We start from the raw sequence: 18,688 nt of genomic DNA, 5'->3' as shown, positions 1-18,688 counted from the left end.
TCCCGCGGCCACGCCCCCGCCCCGCCTCTAGCTCCTTGCTCCGCCTCCTGCCTCCACGCCTGCATTTTCCCCTCCGAGGGAACACTTCTCAGAACCCCTAAACCGGGGTGCTCCAACCTCAGTCTTTGGGGCCACAAGGAACTGTCTCAAGTGACCGGCGGGGAGGGGGTTTCCGGGCACCGCTGGGGCCACACTTCAGCTGTCGGAGAGCAGCGTGAGGACAGCTGGCTGTTGGAAGCCCCATGAAGAGTTCCCCCGCTTTGCGGAGCCACCAGTCACCTCGGGAGGAGCAGCTTCTCCTCCGCAGCCCAGACTTCCTTTGAGGTAGTGCTCGGGATCACCCCTGTTCTCCTAATGAGGAAACTGAGGGACCAAGCGATGAAGCAAACTGGCCAAAGGTACAGGCGACACACCAGGGACTGAGCCGGAAGTGGGCTGAGAGCTCATCCAAACCAACGCTCCTGTTTCACGAGTTTGAAAATCAAGGCCCAGTGACCATGGTATTGCTGGGGGACGGCACTTGGGTCTCCTGATTCCTGCTCTGCTCACTATAGACATGCCATTGTCCTCCTCCTCTTGATTAATGGAAGCCAAACTTCGCTGAGAATGGGAGGGAGAAGTGTCAAGTTGCCCAATTCGAATTTCAGAACCCAAAAGTAGCAAATCGGTGTTTCTAACAGACCTGGGAGACCTCAGGTTTCCCCAGGCAGAATTCCCCACTTTACAGCTGAGTTAGGCAAGCAGTTCCTAACTGAGCCCTCTGCTCTGCAGTTAATCTATGAAAGCAGGCAGGCCGGCTAGATTGGAAACCCAGTCAACCACTTAGAAGTAGCTAAGTCACTTGGCCTTTCTATGCCTTGGTTTCCTTACCTGTAGAGTGGCAATCACAAAAATTTCTACTGCACCAGATTTTGTGAAGATTAAATAAGGCAATGCATGGATACCTCTGAGCACACTATCTGGGACATAATAAGGGCCCTATATTGGGTCTTTGGTATTAATACATAGGCTGGATTCCATTTCCTAGAGGAGGACTTGGAGGAGGAATCTCTTTCAACAACCTCTGATGAGTCCCTGCACTGTGCCTGCTTCTTACCCCTGAAGAGCTCAATGGAGAAAAGAAGAGAAAATACAACCAAGACAGAGCAAGAAGTACCTCGTGCAGAGGCCACAGATAACCACAGAAGGATGGACACAGGATCCTTAGAAAAGGGGCATGTGAGAGGCACCTCAAAAGATGAGGTGAGATGGGCGCGCCTGGGTGGCTCAGTGGGTTAAGCCGCTGCCTTCGGCTCAGGTCATGATCTCAGAGTCCTGAGATCGAATCCCACATCAGGCTCCCTGCTCAGTGGGGAGCCTGCTTCCCTCTCTCTCTCTCTCTCTGCCTGCCTCTCCATCTACTTGTGATTTCTCTCTGTCAAATAAATAAATAAAAAATCTTTAAAAAAAAAAAATGAGGAGAGATGTCTTCAACAATAAAAGATATCTAAGATGAAAGGGAATTCCAGGCCCAGGCAACAGTAGGAGCAAAGGCCCAGAGGTGGGAAGTGGAGACCATGGGAAGTGGCCTTGGGTGTCTTGGATCGCATATCCAGTGTGTGAAGACATCATCTGGGAGGGTCACAGAGAGTCCAGGCCACAGTGTGGCCCTTACCCTCCAGGCCCTGGCCAGCCCCCAAAGGTGCCAGGGACAGGGGTAGTGTGAGTAGAGGTATCCTTTAGAAAGAGCTCTCTGCGGCCAGCGTGGAGAAGGAAACTGGCTGAGAGACCATCAGACAGGCTTGCAGTGTTTCCCAGAAATGGAGGGATGGGGACATGAGCCAGGGCAGAAGAAGCTGACATGGAGAAAAGAAAAGAAAGATGTGGTGGTGCGGGAAACCAAGGAACCTGCTGTGGAGAATCAGAGACAGAGGCAGATAGATACACAAAGCCAGATGTCACTATCTGGGAACCCGGAGGCAGGAAGTGCTTTTAAAAGCAGGATGTGGGCGCATCTGGGTGGCTCAGTGGGATAAAGCCTCTGCCTTCGGCTCAGGGTCCTGGGATCGAGCCCCACATCGGGATCTTTGCTTGGCGGGGAGCCTGCTTCTTCCTCTCTCTCTCTCTGCCTGCCTCTCTGTCTACTTGTGATCTCTATCAAATAAATAAATAAAATCTTTAAAATAAATAAATAATAAAAGCAGGATGTGAGGCCAGAGGCTTCTTGTACCCACCTCTCAGATAAGGAAGAAGACCTAAACCAGAGCCATCTGGGAATGAGCCCTGCCCATGAGCCCAGCTGTTCTAGCAGTTTCCAGAACATGTATTTCCTTCTGTGGGATGGTCTCACCCCTCCCAGTTACCACCATCTGCCTATTGTTCTGTCAACTGAAATCAGAACGACCTAGTGCCCCTCCACACTGGGATGGCCACGGACCTTGACCTGGAGATAGCCATAGGCGGGAACAGGATGGCCTGATAGGCAAGCCAGGAGGGCGGGGAGTGGACCTAGAGATCCCATGCCTATGCTGGGCTGGTAATTACTGTTCTCCCACACAGCTGTTGTCCTCTCAAAGTCCATAAATACTATTTATCACAAACCCAGAATTCCAAATCACTGCCTGTCATACCCACAGGGACATACTATGGATATCCAGAATCAGAAAGAAGCCCACAGCTCTTAACACATGCACAGAAACATACACGGCAGACCACGTGGGGAAAAACCAAATGATTGGCCCCCAAACACACTGCTTAGAAGTACAGATATTGTCATCTCTACATGAACTACCGGCCATACAGGAAACTCTTTGCACAAGTACCCAGACTTGCCTTTCACACACACTCCCTAGGGCGTGTAGGCACTCGTAGTTTGTTTGGCACACAGCCTTAGTGTGTAGCACACAACTCCAGAAATCAGTGACCTGCCTGCTCTCATGTACGTTCTTTCACAGGACAACAAACCACGAAACCACCGGAATCTACGGAGGGCAGACTTTGCACCCAACTGCTCTGACTTGAGCCTGCTCCTACTGGCATCCCTGCTCAGAGGAAGCAGAAGCAGCTCCTCAGAGAACCAGGCTATAAGTGGGATCAGCCTTCCGGAAAGAACAAAATCCCTGCGGAGGTCTTCCTGGGGTAGTGAGGCTCCATGTGAGTGAGATGTAAAGAGGTAAGAGGGAGAAATATCCCTTCAGAAACCCCCATCCCATTCTGTTCCCTTCTCTAGGAGTATTCTAGAAGCTAGCAGTGGAAGGGTTAACAGTGCCCAGGCCACACACACCCCACCTTTGGGCTTTGGAAAACCTGAGTGCAGGGATTTGCCCAAGGGAAGTCAGGGTCACTACCTCCCTATCTGCCTTTTAGCTGTCCCCAGGATAAAACCCCCCAGGTGAGTGAGATGGAAACCCAAAATGAAACTTCACTGGAGTTCTCTGACTCTAGCCTTGTTGCTGTCACTCTGGCCAGCAGCAACAGCAGCTCCAAATCCACCCCCATCACGGCTCTCCCAGGCCTGCTCTCCTCTCGGGGTGGTGCTGCGTTCTCTTGGGCAAATGTACCTTCCCCTCACTGGGCCTCAGCCTCCTAGCTCTCCTAGGGAGGAGGCTGTTGCAGGGACCAAAGGAGATACAGCATACAAGGGGCCTGGCATAGGGCTCTATTGTCAGGCTCTGTCACTTCCCAATTCCCCTGTCTCCCGGTCCTCTCTCCCCAGACCCCTCTCCCATCCTGGGGTCCAGGTTCATTGGCATGCATTATTTGCATAGACATGAGACCTCACCCCCCGGGGAAATTCCCCCTGGTGACCAGGCTTCCTTTCTGAGGTCAGGCCACATCATCAGACGCAGCACCTTCCTCTCCAGCTTGCCCCAGCCTCCTGCTGGTTTGGGCCCCTGTTATCTGGCAGGTGGAGACCCAGCTTCACAGATTTAGTCCATCATGTGATCTGGGGACCTGGGGTGCTGTCCAGGAATGTGAGTGTAGAGGGTGGGCTGGGGGCCTGGAGCAAAGCCAGAAATGACAGACATGGGAGGACTAGAGAAAAAGTCAGCAGGCAGGGGGTGGTTGAGAAGACTAGTAATACTAGCTCTGTCAGCAACTCCCTGCCTGACCTTAGGGACATGCCTTCCCTTCCCCGGGCCTTAGTTTCCCTTTCTGTCCAGCCAAGGGAGTGGTCAAGATAATCTCTAAGTTCTGTTCCAGATCGAATGAGCTAAAAAAAACCCACTTCCTTTAGCAGCACAGTCTTGCAACATTTGTCCTTGGATCTTCTTCCTTTGAAAAAAACCTTGCAACATACTGCCCTGAGTCCATTTCCTTTCCTTTCCTTGGAAAGCACAATTTTGCAAAATGCATTCCTGAATCCCATTTTTTCAGATGCTCCAGAATGACATGTACCTCCTCTCCGTGCAGTGACTTGGTTTGAGGTTGAATATTGCCTTTCTAATCCACTGTGTATAATGCCCAGTGACCCACAGTGCATGGACTCGAGCTCTCTTCTCTCCAGATTCTAAGATCTGTTGTCTTCTTGGTCTCTGATGCTGGTACTGAGAAGGCACTTTTCCTGGAACAAAAAGGGGAGCAGTGAAGTCCCAGGACCACCCGCATCAGAACCAAAGATTTGAAAGGCAGCTTTGAGAGCAGGAGTCCCAACTTAGAATCACCTGGGGGAGCCTTTCTTTCTTTCTTTCTTTTTTTAAGATTTTATTTATTTATTTCACAGAGATCACAAGTAGCCAGAGAGGCAGGCAGAGAGAGACAGAGAGAGAGGAGGAAGCAGGCCTCCTGCTGAGCAGAGAGCCTGATGTAGGGCTCGATCCCAGGACCCTGGGATCCTGAACCGAGCCAAAGGCAGAGGCTTCAACCCACTGAGCCACCCAGGGGCCCCGTGGGGGAGCCTTTCAATGCCAATCCCAGGCCACACCCTCCACCCCTCAAGATCTTGATATAATTAGTCTGCGGTGAGGCCTGCCCATCTGTATTTTTACAAAGCTCCTCTGGTGATTCTAACACGGTCAGGATTGAGAACCACTGGCCTGAGATCAGCCTAACCCAGACACATAGATCAGATGATGCTGGCAAACGCTCAAATGGATGACCCCCTGACCTATGATATTCCTAATGAAATGACCTCAGTGGGCACTTCTTCTGTGCACATAGGTATTCCCAGGATTATAGATGGGCGAAGAGCATTGACCCCCTTTCCCAGATGAGGAAGGTGAGGGACAGAGAAGGGAATGGCTGCTCACATCACACAGAGAGTTAGTAACAGCAATGGGACTTGCCCCTAGTGGAAGCTGGTAGACCCAAAGCATTTTTGCAAAAGTCATGGATTTGATGCATGGGTGACCCAGAGAAGTACTAGCACGCTAGGTACTGCCCACTAGTCCATGACACTGCATTCTTGGCTGCCTTTATAGGAGAAGATGATGCTCATTTTGGAGCTGGAAGATCCAGTTAGGGAGCTTGGGCCTCTCAAACTACTAAGTACTAAGATAACCGCGGGAGCTTACTGAGAACGCCGCCTCTCAGGCCCTAACCCCCAGAGAGTATGATTTCTTAGGTCTATGGTGGGATCCAGAAATCTGCCCAGAGTCCTGGACTAGGTCCCCATGGCATGAGGAATTCCCATCCTTGGGAAACATCAGGCAGACTTGGTGAATCAGGAAACCCATGGCGTCAAGTCCATTCATTTGTTAAATAAATGTTGATCGACTAGGATGAGACTGGCCCAGTGCTGTTCCCAAAAATGTCAACGAGACCAGAGATGTCAGGACAGGAGAGGTGGGCCTGAGCGATTAGGTGTCAGAGGGGTGGGCCAGTGAGAGGTTCCCCGTGTGTATCCAAATTCAGCCATCTTTTGAGGTCTGGCATGGATCTTGTCTCCCCCAGGTGAGCTCTGTAGACATGACCTGAGTTTGAACTCCCTGTGCTACTCATTAGGTGTTGGCTTAAGCCCCATCATCTGCAAAGCAGGGGTACCAATCTCCAAGAGTTCTGATGAGGAATCCACGAGTATCATGCCCAGTACACGTTAATCTTAAATATTAGCTATTAGTGGGCGCCTGGGTGGTTCCGTTGGTTAAGTGTCTGCCTTCGGCTCAGGTCATGATTCCAGGATCCTGGGATCCAGTTCTGCACTGGCTCCCTCCTCAGTGGGGAGTCTGCTTCTCCCTCTCCCTCTGCCTCTCCTCCCTGCTCTCCCTCTCCCTCTCTTTCTCTCTCAGATAAATAGATACAATCTTTTTAAAACATTAGCTATTAGTGTTATTATTTCCTGATCATCTTGGCCTGCCCTGATTTCTCCTTTTTCTGAACTTCTGGACTTCCTTACAGTATCAGAATGGAAGGTCCCTTAGTGATCATCCGGTCTGATTCCTTCACATTACAGAAAGGGAAGCTGAGGACCAGAGAGGCGAAGGGACTTGCCCCAGGCCACACAGCAGAGCCAGGACTCAAGCTCAGCTCCTCTCATGCGCAGTCCAAGGGTCCCTTCCTCCTTGACATCCATCCCACAGCCTGAACAAGGAAGGCAATTTCAGGGAATCCATGGCTGGATGAAGAAGAGGTGTGAGAGAAGGTGGGAGAAGCTAGTTGTGCTCAGCACTCCAGCACGGAGAGTCCAGAGTCGGTTGTCCCCCAGGAACTGCAAGCCAAGTGCTCCTGCCTGGAGATTCTGGTTCACGTGGGGCCAGCTCCTTGAGCCTCCCTAGCCCTTCAAGGTCCTTCCATCATCTAAGACGCCCTGAGCAGGAACCAGTCCAAGCAAGGCTTTGTGAAGTCACAGATGATCTATGATCACCGAGGCCTGCGGAAAGATGTCAGGTTTAAAGGAAACACTGCAATCCAGGCACATCAGGGCTGAATTACACACTATACTGATGAGGAATCTGAAACCCAGTTTCCTCAAGGAAGGGACATTCCTCAATTTCATAGAAGGTCCTGGCTGACCCAGATGGCTAGTCACAGGCCACCAGGAGGCTTCCCAGAGAGAGCCAGGGATAATATTGCTCTCCCTGATGCTGAGTCCTGCCACCATCCTGAGTGCCTGTTCCTGCCCAGCTGGGGACATGGGTGAGGAAGGACCTGCAAGCAGGTAGCAGAGGGCAGAGAGGGGAGCATGTGATGCTGTCAGCATGAGGTATAATTTATTCCTTGCAGAGAAAAGGGTGTATGTGCAGGGAAGTGAATCATCCTTTGCACTTGATCTAGCTCAAGGATTGGTGCTGTTAGTCCTGTAGAACTTTCTGTGTGGATGGAAATGCCTGTACCATACGGTATGGTAGGCACTTGCCCCATGTGGCTATTGAACATTTAAAAATTGGCCAGTGTCACCAAGGGTCTGAGTGCAGCATGGGAAAGAGCACTGGACTAGGAGTCAGGAAGTCCCTTCATTTAGTCACTAGGAAAGTCACTTCCCCTGTCTGGCCTTCACTTCCTCCTCTGTTGGGCCAGAAGCTCTCTCTAGTGTTCCTCATGGAATCCCAATCCGGAGGACACAGAAGCAGGAGAGGAGGACACAGAAGCAGGAGAGGAGTGGATTCGGTGCACTCTCCCCATCTCTCACCTCCTATCCTCTGCCTCCCAACCCCCTGCTTAAGCTGAGTGTGGCCCCTTGTGACTTGACCTTCCTTATTTCTCCAGGTCCACCTCTTTACTTCCCCCTTGCTTCAAACTCCATGTTTCACTCCAAGTGAACAATTTTCAGTTCCGTGAATGTATTCTCTCTTTGCATATTCTATTCCCCTTGCTAAGAACACTGTTCCTTGTGCTCTTGCTTCGCTGCTTTCAGGTCTTAGCTGATGTGTCACTTCCTCCAGGAAGGCTTCCCAGATCCCCGAATCCTAACTAAATGCTCCCCATCCATGATCCTGTAGCTCCCTGTATTTTCCTGTCATAACACATCTCTACCATTCTTGATTATAACTACCTATTAGCCCATAGCGCCCAGAGCAATGCTATCTAATAGAACTTTCTGTAATGATGGAAATGTTCTATATATGTGCAGCCTACTCGGACAGCCTCATGTGGTTACTGAGCATTTGAAATATGGCGAGCTGTACCGAGGAACTGAGTTATTAATTTATTTAATTTTAACTAATGTATAATTAAATAGCCATGGGTGGCTTATGGCTACCATACTGGACAGGGCAGGAAGTGGGTCTGACTTGTCCATCCCTGTATCCTCATCAGTCTGTAATGTTGCTGTTAAGAACAAAGTTCCAGAACCTGAAGTTCCAGAACCTGAAATGATCAAGAAAGGCCAGTTCATCCACAGCCAACTCATGTCCTCCCCAAGCATCTTATCGGTGGATAATGAACTAAGACCTTATGTTTGTAAAGTACTCAAACGTTCAGAATCATTCTCTTTTAATCACCTCATCACAAGAGCCAGACCCAGCAGGACTCCTTATACCCATTTTACAGCTGGGGATCACCAAGGCTCCGTCTGGATGGGAAAGTGAGGAGCAGCAGAAACGGCTGGTTAGTGTAGAGCTGGGTGGCTCTATGCTAAGGAGCTTAGCCTGCTAAGGCCCCACTTGACCTGGAAATGAGCACGGAGGGAAGCAGGGGGCTTTTCCTTCCCTCTGGAGAGTCCACAGACACTAAATGGAAACAGATGGAACAGGGATGGGGAAGGACGATGTGGGCTGGGCATCTGGCCCTTTCCTGAGGGTCCCGGGCACTGGAATCCCCCACCTCAGGCAAAGGAGGCATTAGCGGTCTTCAGAAGAAGTCAAAGGCTGGGGTAGGGTGGGCAGACCAGGCTGCCCCCGCGCCAGTTCCTGGTCCGGCCACAGAACCCTCGGGCTTCCAGCTCCTCCCCAGAACGCCCTCCCCTCCCCAGAACGCTTGGCAAGTGATAGCCAGTCTGGGAAGTGACAGGTGGGGAACTGACAAAGAAGGGCCCTGTGCTCTGCCAGGGGGGGCAGGATGGGGCCTCAGCTGGGCCTTGTGGGGTTGCCTGGCGGCTGGCTCCTCCATCTCGGGGAATTCCCCTCCTGCCTAAAAGTCAGCCCAGCCCAGCCCTCCTTCCTGCAGAAGCACAGTGAGCTGACGAGCCTTCACAGGGTGCCAGCCCCCACTGCGCCCCCGGTCGTCTTCTCCTGCCCCAGGTAAGTGACCGAGAGCAGGGGGCGGCGGGTCAGGACATGGCTAGGAGCTCACTGCATGAGGGGTCAGGGCCACCAGGCCACCCCCCAGCTCTGCCAAGAGCCACCTGGCCTCCTACTTTCCTGCCAGCTAGGGTCGGCTGCTCCCCTGGGCCAGCTCCCTCTTCTCCTACCGGGGCTTGGGTTCTGGGCCTCTCTACCTCCTTGCCTGGTCTCATTCTCCTCTTGCTTCTCTCCCTCCATTTCTTACTTCCTCTTCCTGCCCTCCTCAGCCCGTGTGTTTCTTTCTAGCCGCTTCTAGTTCTTCCCAAGGGAAGGAAAAAGCAGAGTCTATTTTTGTCTTATCCTTCCCTGGAGGAAAGGGATTGGGGTCACAAGTATGAACGTAGATTTGTGTTGGTGTGTGAATGTGCATCTCTGTTGGTGAGTTTCGTCTGTGTCAGATCTGTTGAGGTATACGTGTGAGTGCAAGTTCGCAAGCGTGTCTAAGTGCGTGTGTATCTGGAAGTGTCTGGGTCATTATATGAACCTGTGTGCGTCTCTGGGTGAATGTGAATTTTTGAGGGTGGGCGAGTGTGTGTGTGTGTGTTGCCCACGTCAGTGGTCTATACAGTGAGGTAGGAAGAGCCCGGGTGGGAGTCTAGCTCTGCCTCCCTCGGGAACGCAATGGAGAGCTAAGACCCTCCTCAGCGCTGGAGCAAATGGCTCTCCGGAAGGTTCGCTCACCTGCTTCCCTCCTAGGGCTGGCTGGACCCTGCTGTGGTTGAACGTTTCATACGGGGTCTGAGGCACAGGGAGAGGGTGAAAGCTGGCAGACGGTGGTGATAATGGCCTCCTCTTTAATCACAAACAGTCCAGATTTTCCAGAGCCTGTCGGAGGCCCAGCCCTGGGAAGTCCCTGGCTAGGAGGGGCAAGGAGTAGAGACCAAGTCATTGTCACAGCAGCTTCTGGGCTGGATAAGAATGGAGGGAGCAGTGGGAGGGACCCTGAAAGGAGGAGTATGAGGTGGGGTGAGGGGGTAGGAGGATTGCTCCCTGGGCCCTGGTAGGGCTTCCCAGGATTAGGAAATGTCTGGTTCCCATGGGGCTGCCTCCCTCAGGGGCTGGGCTGGGCTGACCTCTCTGCCCTCCCAGGAGGATCACGAGGAGCAAGCTTGGATCCAAACTCAGATCTGGCTCGACACCCTGACCTGAAGACAGGGAGGCCAGAGGGAGAGGATGTGGACTAGGGGAAGCCTGGGGCTCCCAGCAACTGTGGGAGGTGCCTGGCCACATAGGCTCCGAGGCCGGGAATTTCCCCCAGAGTCACTGGCTCTTTCTTTTCTGCAGCGGTGTCCTAGAAACCCTAGCACAAACGGCAGGCCCAGGGCTGCAGCGGAAACAGCTGGGAGGGAGGAGGAGGAAAACAGGGAAGACCCTGGAGAAAAAGTCAGGGAAATGCCATCTAGGCCTCGTGCTTCTGAGGACACTTTGTGAGGTCTTGGCCAAGTTCCTCTGTAGCTCTGGGCCCTGAGCTTTGCTGCCTTTAACTTCACCCCAAGCCCTATGGCACCTCATTCTTTCGCTACCCTATGCACTGGACCCTGTCCCTTCACATTCTCTGTGAGGAAACCGGCAGAGAGTGATCACAAGGTGTAAGGGCAAGGCTGTGACCTAAACCCAGATCTGACTCCAGAGCCCATACCCTTGCATGACCTACATGCTCTTGGAGGAGGGGCAAATTGTGAGTCTGGTATGGTTTAATTCACCTTAAGGTGCCTAAGGAACATGAAAAGTTATGGAAATCTTAGAGCCATCCATCCATCCCTCGTGCAGTGATCTGGGAGGTAGATAGAATTAAAATGCTTCTGAGGCTGAGGATGGGAAACAGGGGACCATTGCTTCTGCTTACTTATTTCTTACCAAAAAATATAGTTACCTACATTTCAGCCAACAGCATGTGCTTGACTTGCATTTCTCATTTAACTATCACTAAAATCTCTCTCTCGTGTGCACACACCCAGTACCAGAAAGCACCTAGAATTCACCAAGGGTTTTATATTCCCCAGATTGCCTCAGGCTATGGGACCAGGAGACTGGATAGAAGGAAGGGACCCAGAGCCAGGATTGCTCTTTTCCTAGTGTGTTAGCCGCTCACCTTGAGTTTCATTCCCCTGCAGCCAAGACCCTAACTCACAAATTCACCTCCTAGAGTAAGGCTGAGCTTAGTGGTTTTAGAAGCTCCTCTTCCCATCTGTGGGGTGTACAGATGGCCCTCAGTGGTTGTATCCATGTGAGAGAAAGGTTGGATCTAATCCTTCCTAAACGAGCCATAATGACTAGTATTTTGAGCTCTTACTGGCTGGCAGGACTCTATAGTCTAATGCTTAAGAGCAGAAAGAATTTAGGACTCGTTGCTGTATAAGACCTTGGGAGAGTCATCTAACACCTCAAAGCCCCAGTTTCATCTGTGAAATGGGCATGACAGTGGTAATGGCCTCAGGGTGGTTGGGAGATATCCTGTTAGGTCAGAGAGCAGAGCCACCACATGGTGAAAACAACCTTTTTGCATGGCAAAAACACTCCTTTTCAGGCACTTGATTTAAAGCTCGGTTGGTGACAGGTGAGGTTTTTGGTAGGTTTTTTATTTCTATCAAGTGTGGACTTCGGTTCTTCTTTGGAGCATCCTTAGTGGAAGTAGTAGAGAGAGAAGGACTGGTGGGAAGTTGCAGGCTTTAAAACAAAAACCCAAACAAACCAAACACAGGCCTTTGATTCTCCTCCCAGGTGGGGCTCTATGCAGGTGCTTGTCATCACTCTGGAAGAGCAAGAAGTTTCCAGCTGCCTGAGTCACTCGGCTCTCAGCTTGGACATCTCCTTCCAGATCTAGGGATGGCAGGGGGTGCCAGGCTGGGGGACCCATTTCCCAGCCTGCCAGGGGTCTCAGGGTCCATAGAGGATGTGGATGGTGACATGGAGCTTGGGGAGAGTGCATTCCTGGGTTTAACAGTGAAGTTCTGTCCAGTGCTGGCAATCCGTGTCTATATGCCACTACTGTTTCTCAGATGCCTACTGTGTGCCAAGCTTTGGGCTTTCCTTGCATTAACTCATTTATCCCCATGATCCCGTGAGGGGTAAGATGCAATTTCCTCCACTTTTCAGAGAGGAACTGAGGCTTAGAGAGACCACCCAGGTAGCAAGTGGTCAAGTAGGAGTTAGAACCCAGCCTTGTTCCTAATGAGTGTTGAGTTTCTATAGGGAAAATCATGACACTGGAAAGATAACAGGATGCAGTGAAAAGAGCACATATTACTGGAAACCAAGGTCCTGGCTTCTAACCGTGGTGGCATCATTCAATGGGTGCGGCCCTGAACAAGTCCTTTATTATCCTGAGGACTCAGTTTACTTATCTATCAAATAGGGGATTGCGAACAATGGTCTCCATGGCTTCTAACATGGTGGGAAGTTCTGAATTCAGATGAAGTTTTAAAAAGGTGGGAAGGGGTGGGTGTGTTCACGACTTTGAAGAGGATTTTCTCACACATTATAAGTGTTAGGAAAAAGTACCCCAAAACAGGGAATCAGTCCATAAAAAAAGAAAAGACCACGTAACCTTTTTGTCATACCAGAGCACTGTCCAACAAGTCCTCCTAGTGGTCATCAAGCAATTTAAGGGATGAAGCTATTTGCCTAAATCTCGAAGGTCAGACATTTTACAAAGACAGCTGAAATAGTCTGGAAGCAAAATGCAAATAGGTGGAGACTCTTCTTTTTTTTTTTTTTAAAGTAAATTTCAGCGTTCACAAGAAGAGTTCGGTTGAGATTAGGAAGACAGCATTCCGGGAGGAGGCAAATTGGGAACTGTAGACAAAGAGCAGGAAGAAAACCCCGCTTTGGGGGAAGCCTTCTGGGTAGAGGTGATGCTTACGGAGCTTCTGGTGAACCAGCCCGATTCTAACCCCTCCGTCCCCTCCCCTGTTGGTGATGGTCAAATGTGCTTGGGTTGGCCTTTGTATCCTGTTCTCCCCACCCTCTTTAAATTCAGAGCTTATGATTACTTCTTTTCCTAGTTAAAAATGAACCAGAATTACTATTGTTTTGAGAATGTGGTAACACTTTTGAAGTAACCAAAGGCATCCCAGAATTTGAAGACACCTTTGAAGTAAATGAAGTCACAGGCCTGACAGGAGAATCTTCCAATTAGGTTCCTACTTGGGTAGAGGGGTGTGTGTGTGTTCACAGTCACAGCTGATGGACAGATCTCCACTTCTGTAAAATCAGGACTTGTACAAAATAGCTCACCAAGTCCTTTCTGAGGACCAGGACCTGTCAATGACTAAGTTTTCATCAGTTCTGGGGAAATGAGTCTTTTGCAATAGGTTTTTCATAAAGCTGTATTTACCCCCATTTAAAGAGCTGTCCTTTATTCCCAGTTTAGGTCCTTCCACTTTTTGAAATCAAAACCCTCTTAAATAAAATGATGAAACCAAAGACAGCGTTCCCACCATTAAACCAAGCTGCTCCCTAAGGGTCTGGGAAATCCCACAGCTGTTTGGATGATCTGACCCACAAATACGCAGACAGGGTGGGAGGAGGGCTCTGGATTTGCCCATTAGGGTTTAAATGCTGGTTCAGCCACTTACTGTCAACCAACCTCCTCTCAGTGCCTGTTTTTTAATTTATTTACAGTAAACAAGGGGTAAACCCATATCACTAGGGTGGCTCAGTGAAAGAAATAATGCATACAAAATGCTTACAATGTCTGGGGCTGTAAGTTTATGCAAAAAAAAAAAAAAGTTATTTAGGGGTCCTTTCAGCTTAAATTTCTGGGAGTTCCGCGAAGTCGTTCAGGAGCGCCCTGGACCCCACTCTGCGGCCCAAGCTCTAACCCTGGCCCAGCTCCAGATGATTACGTGCCTTTCAGCAAGTTCCCTCCCCGCTGTGGTCCTCCAGCCCCTGGCATCAAAGAAGGGAAGGGGTGGTCTCTGCGGTTCGTCTCTGCTCTGAGATTCCGGACTCAGCCCGGGCTCTGGGGCTTCCGGCGCGGGGAGTCACACGGGGGGCTGCCCAAGCCCCGGAGGTCACCGCCCGAAGGGCTGGCCCACGGGCGGGTGTAACCGCTACAGCTCAACTGCTCCCGGCCCCGGACCTCCCCCGGCGGTTGCTGTTTACCTCGCTCCGTCCCGCCCCCACGGTCGCTGGCCCGCCCCGAGGGCGCAGCACGATTGGGCGAGCGGCCTGTCAGTCGCCGGGGACTTTCCCAGGGGTAGGGCGGCCCTGCCCCCAACACTTCCTCGTCCGCAGCGCGGTCCCCCTACCCGGCCCGGGAACCCGCAGAGTGCTGAAGGGCCGGACAGTGGCCGCGGCCGAAAACCCGTCCCTGCATCCGTGGCTGGACGCAGAGGGGGAGGGCGGTGTGTCCCCGGGCCCCCAACCTCAGGTAAGCCGGCCGTACTGAGCGGGGATGGGGCGGAAGGGAGCCGGGTGTTCAGAGCCTCGGCAGTGACCGTGCGCGGAGGAAAGGGTTGGTCGGGCCCGGCCCGGTGACCTAGGCTCCTCGGCTCCTGGGCCCAGGCACCTGAGGTCCCGGAGGCTGCAAGGGTCGGGCGGCGGCGAATCCCTGCCCCTCGCCGAGGGCCGGGGGCGCGCCTGCGCACTGTGTGGGCGAGCGCGTCTGGGAACGGCGTGCAGGCGGAGTGTGCAATGCGTGCGGACCAGCCGGGTGGGGGGAGTGAGTCGGCGCGGGTCTGTGTATAGTGTGCGGGAACGGCCTGGAAGCAGTGTGCACATGTAATGGAAAGGAAAATAATTTATTGGGCGCTTTCCAAGCGCTCATCTAAACCCTTTTGGTGTATTAAACTTGTAATTGTCGCATCTTTCTTTAAAAAGAATATTATTATTATCACCCCCATTTTACAGTTTAGGAAACCGGGGCACCTGGAGATTGGGTTCACACAGCTAGGGAGTTGCAAAGGCAGGATTCGAACCTTGGCCTTTGGCTCCAGAGTTCAGCTATCCAGTTTCTTTTGAACATACTTTGCACACTGTTGGAGGCAACATTTTGTGTGCATGTGTAGTGCAGGGTAGCTGTAGTGAGTCTGGGAGTGATTTTCGGTGTGTTTTTACGAATGGGTGAGTTTTCCACTGTAGAACATTTGTGTGTGTGTGTGTGTTAGAGAGAGAGAGAGAGATAGGGCAATACGGAAGTGATTACATTGTACATTCATTAATTGTGTGTATGGAGGTGGGCGTGAATTTTGTGCCCCAGGGTGAGAGATTGTGTTTTGGTTGGGGTGGTTTGTGGATGATGCAGAAGAATAGGCAACGTCCATCCCCACCCCCTTGCAGAATGACAGTACAGAAAAATCTGTGGATTCCTAATGCATCATTTTAATTTCACAGTATCATGAAAATAGAATTTAATCAGCACGTATTTTCCAGGTTATGGTAGAGGGGAATTCAGCATCGAATGAGAGGTCAGAGAGGATGATTCTCAGTTATTTTTTCTTTGTTCTTGAGCATGCAGGAGACTGGAATATTTAGTAGTACAAAAGTTTAGGAATCTTGTGATGTTATATTAATATCCTTACAGCAAACAGAACTGAGGCACTGAAAAACCAAGAGCAGTAATGAAGACAGTGTACATTTATGAACACTTAACCTCTGCCATGCACACTGCTTTATTTTCAGTGTATCATTTAATCTTTTCAACAACCTTGGGAGATAGTCACTAATAGTAGCCTCAGTTTTCAAATGAGGAAATTGAGGCCCACAAAGGTTAAGATTTGGCCAAGACCAGTAAGCCTTGCATAGTATTGCCCTGTTCCATTTCCACTGACCAAGGTTGCTGTCTTCTCTGTGTCCTGGGAAAAGAGTGTAATCAGGAACTGGCTTTTCATGGAAACACTTGATCATGACCCCCTGGGAGCTGCATTTGAGTGTCTTGTATTCTACATACTTCTGTGATTCTGTTTTCCCCCACCCGTGGGTGTCCTGGGGCTATGGTGAGGCTCTCATGCGGAGGGGCGCTACCTGCCTCTATGCCCACACCAGGTCTTGGGGGGCCCCAGGAAGCCTTGGGGTCTGACTCTTACCCTTACCCCTAATGCTGCCTGTGAGCTGGGTCCCGGATGTTCTGGGGTGGCTTGGGTCGCACTGGTTTGAGCACCTCACCATTGAAGGAGGTCGTCTGTCTGTCTATCACTCTGAGTACCCTGGGTACCGCTGCCGTTTTCCCTGCAGTTTAGCCACGGCAGCTGCTTTTTTTCCCCTCCAAGGTGCCAAGCTTGTTCTTGACTTTCTGTGTGCTGTTCCTTCTGCCTGGAACACCTTTCCCCATTTCTTCACACGGCTGGTTCCTATCTGTCAAGTCTCAGCTCAAATGTCACCTTCTTAGAGAGGCCTTCCCTGACCTTTCTATGCAAAGTGGCACCCTTTTTTTCACTTTCTGTCATATTACTATTGTGTTTTTGTACGCTCATCATACTCTGCAATAATCTTGTTTATTTGCGAATGAGAAAGTATGTACATGGAACTTAGTGTCTGGAATGTAATAATGTTTCGTGTTTCCTTGTTTTTGCCTTTCTCTGTTTCCTGGAGCAGAAGGGTGAGAGCAGGGACCAGTCCCTGATCCTGGATCAGAGTGTTGGGGGGGTAAGGCTCTGCTGCATTCACTCAGTGGACGAGTAGAATAGAAGAAACTAGAATAATGGTGCATTTCACAGATGAGGGAACTGAGGCCAGGAGATGGGAAGGCACTTATCCCAGAAAGGTAGTGGCAGCATCAGGATGAGAACCAGAACATGCTTCCCAAGGGGACATTTTTCTTTCTTTCTTATAGTCAGCCAGTTTTTCCTGAACTGTCTTGTGCCCATTGTTTGGCAAGGAGCGTGGTGGCTCAGGTACATAAGGAATGAGCCTGGCCCTCCAGGCACGTGTAGCGGAATGGGGAGAGATGTGCTCTGAGTGTGATCTGGAAGACGTTGCACACCGACAAGTGCCCGGTAGAAGTCTTACTGGAGTACAGGGCAGTTCGGGGGCCCCAGGTCATTGGGGTGTGGGGTGGGTACCTCTCCGGGCAGGCAGCTTCAAGGCCAGGCTCTAGAAAGATGATGAGTGCAGAGTGGGGCCTGAGCACCTTCTGGAACTTAGTCGACTGGGTAGAGGATTTGGGGTAAGGCTCTGCTGGGTTGGGGGAGCTGGCCAGCTGGACCAGGAAAAACCCTAAGGTCTTGACTACCAGGCAGAGAAGTTGTGGTTTCTCCCTGTGGGCAGCATCAGGAAGTGATTAGAGCGGTTGGTTGGCAAACGTAAGTGTGCCTGTGCAGCACCTGTGTGGCTTGCTGAACACACCAGGCTGTGTCCCCCCAAGAGGGGCTGATCCAGTGAGCAGTGGCCATGCCACTGCCACAGTTGTGACTTACTTTGTCCCTGGTCGAGAGTTTGGCACACCTAGATGAGTGTGGCCCCTGCTCCCTGCTTGTGAGGTCCTCTGATGCCAGGGCTGGCTTCTCCAGTGCTGCAAATTAAGGGGACAGACTGTACAAGGCTGGTGTATGCTAAGCAGTCATTCGGTGCTAGCTGCTGGTCTTGTGAGTGAGGATAATCATGAGCGTGCTGATGGCATTTCAGTAGGAGATGGTAGGAATGGTCCGATTTTTCATGGTTTGGGATAACTCGCTTTTAACCCCTCTGCCACCTGTGGACTATGCTGTGTCTTCTCTGGATGGGTCATCCTTTGCTCTGGGTCTGATGTCTGTCTGTCTTTTTTAAGATTTTATGTATTTATTTGAAAGGGAGAGAGAGTGAGCGAGAGGGCACAAGCCAGGGTAAAGTCAGAGGGGGAAGCAGATTCCCCACCGAGCAGGGAGCCTGTTGCAGGACTTGATCCCAGGACCCTGGGATCATGACCTGAGCTGAAGGCAGTTGCCTAACCATCTGAGTCACCCAGGGTCTGATGCCTTTCTATCCCTGGGGCACAGAGGACCTCTGGCCCAAGTTCCCTCAAAAAGCCTCTAGCACCCCAGCCGGTGATCATCTAGTCTTGGCTTGACTTCTGCCCCCAGAGTCAGGGGGTGCTGTACCTTGTAGGTAGCCTCTTCCCGTATCACGGCTGGGGCGCCCTGGGTGCAACTTCATCCTATCTCACCTCCTTTTTCCCTCCTTGCCCACCTGACCACTTGGGGGGAGGAAGGGCATGGTGCCGGGCAGTAAGAGAGTGCCTCGCTGGCCCCCAGAGGCCTGGGTTTGCCTCCTCTCTGTGTCACTGCCATCCTCTGCTGCCTCAGGCAGGTCTTTGTCCTTCTCTGGCTTTGGTGTGCCCAGTGCAGCATGAAGGGATTGCACTGGCTGCTGTCTTAAAATGTTCTTTTAGCTCTGAAAACTGTGGCCCAGTGCCCTGGATCCATCCATTCCTGAGCTCTTCCCGCGGGGCCAGGCCTCTCTGTGCCTGTCCTTCCTCCCCACTTCTTGCTGCTGCACCCTTGCCTGCCTACAGTGCCCACTTCTCTTTTTGCTGTCCCTCTTTGAATGGAGGGTGTCCAAGGCCCTCTGGAGAGTTGCCAAAAAGGAGGCGCAGGGAAGCAGGGGGAAGCTCCCTTTGCTCTATGGAGCAGAGC

At 51.4% G+C, this 18,688-nt stretch overlaps 1 protein-coding gene across 4 annotated transcripts in view; it reads left to right on the top strand.

Moving 5' to 3' along the window:
• The first annotated feature begins 9,008 nt into the window (after window positions 1-9,008).
• Window positions 9,009-18,688, top strand: part of TNIP1 (TNFAIP3 interacting protein 1) — a 49,325-nt gene continuing 39,645 nt past the window's right edge. The window contains exon 1 of one of the 4 annotated variants that reach the window (XM_059417185.1): window positions 9,009-9,095. The gene's annotated coding sequence lies outside the window, so the exon portion shown is untranslated. Of the gene's footprint in view, window positions 9,096-14,303; window positions 14,512-18,688 lie in introns of those variants that run through there. The other 3 variants (XM_059417183.1, XM_059417186.1, XM_059417184.1) reach the window with 3 other exon arrangements.

Source organism: Mustela nigripes, chromosome 12, assembly GCF_022355385.1.
Source record: "Mustela nigripes isolate SB6536 chromosome 12, MUSNIG.SB6536, whole genome shotgun sequence".
NCBI classification, from domain to species: Eukaryota; Metazoa; Chordata; class Mammalia; order Carnivora; family Mustelidae; genus Mustela; species Mustela nigripes.
This window is presented reverse-complemented; position numbering and strand designations above follow the sequence as displayed.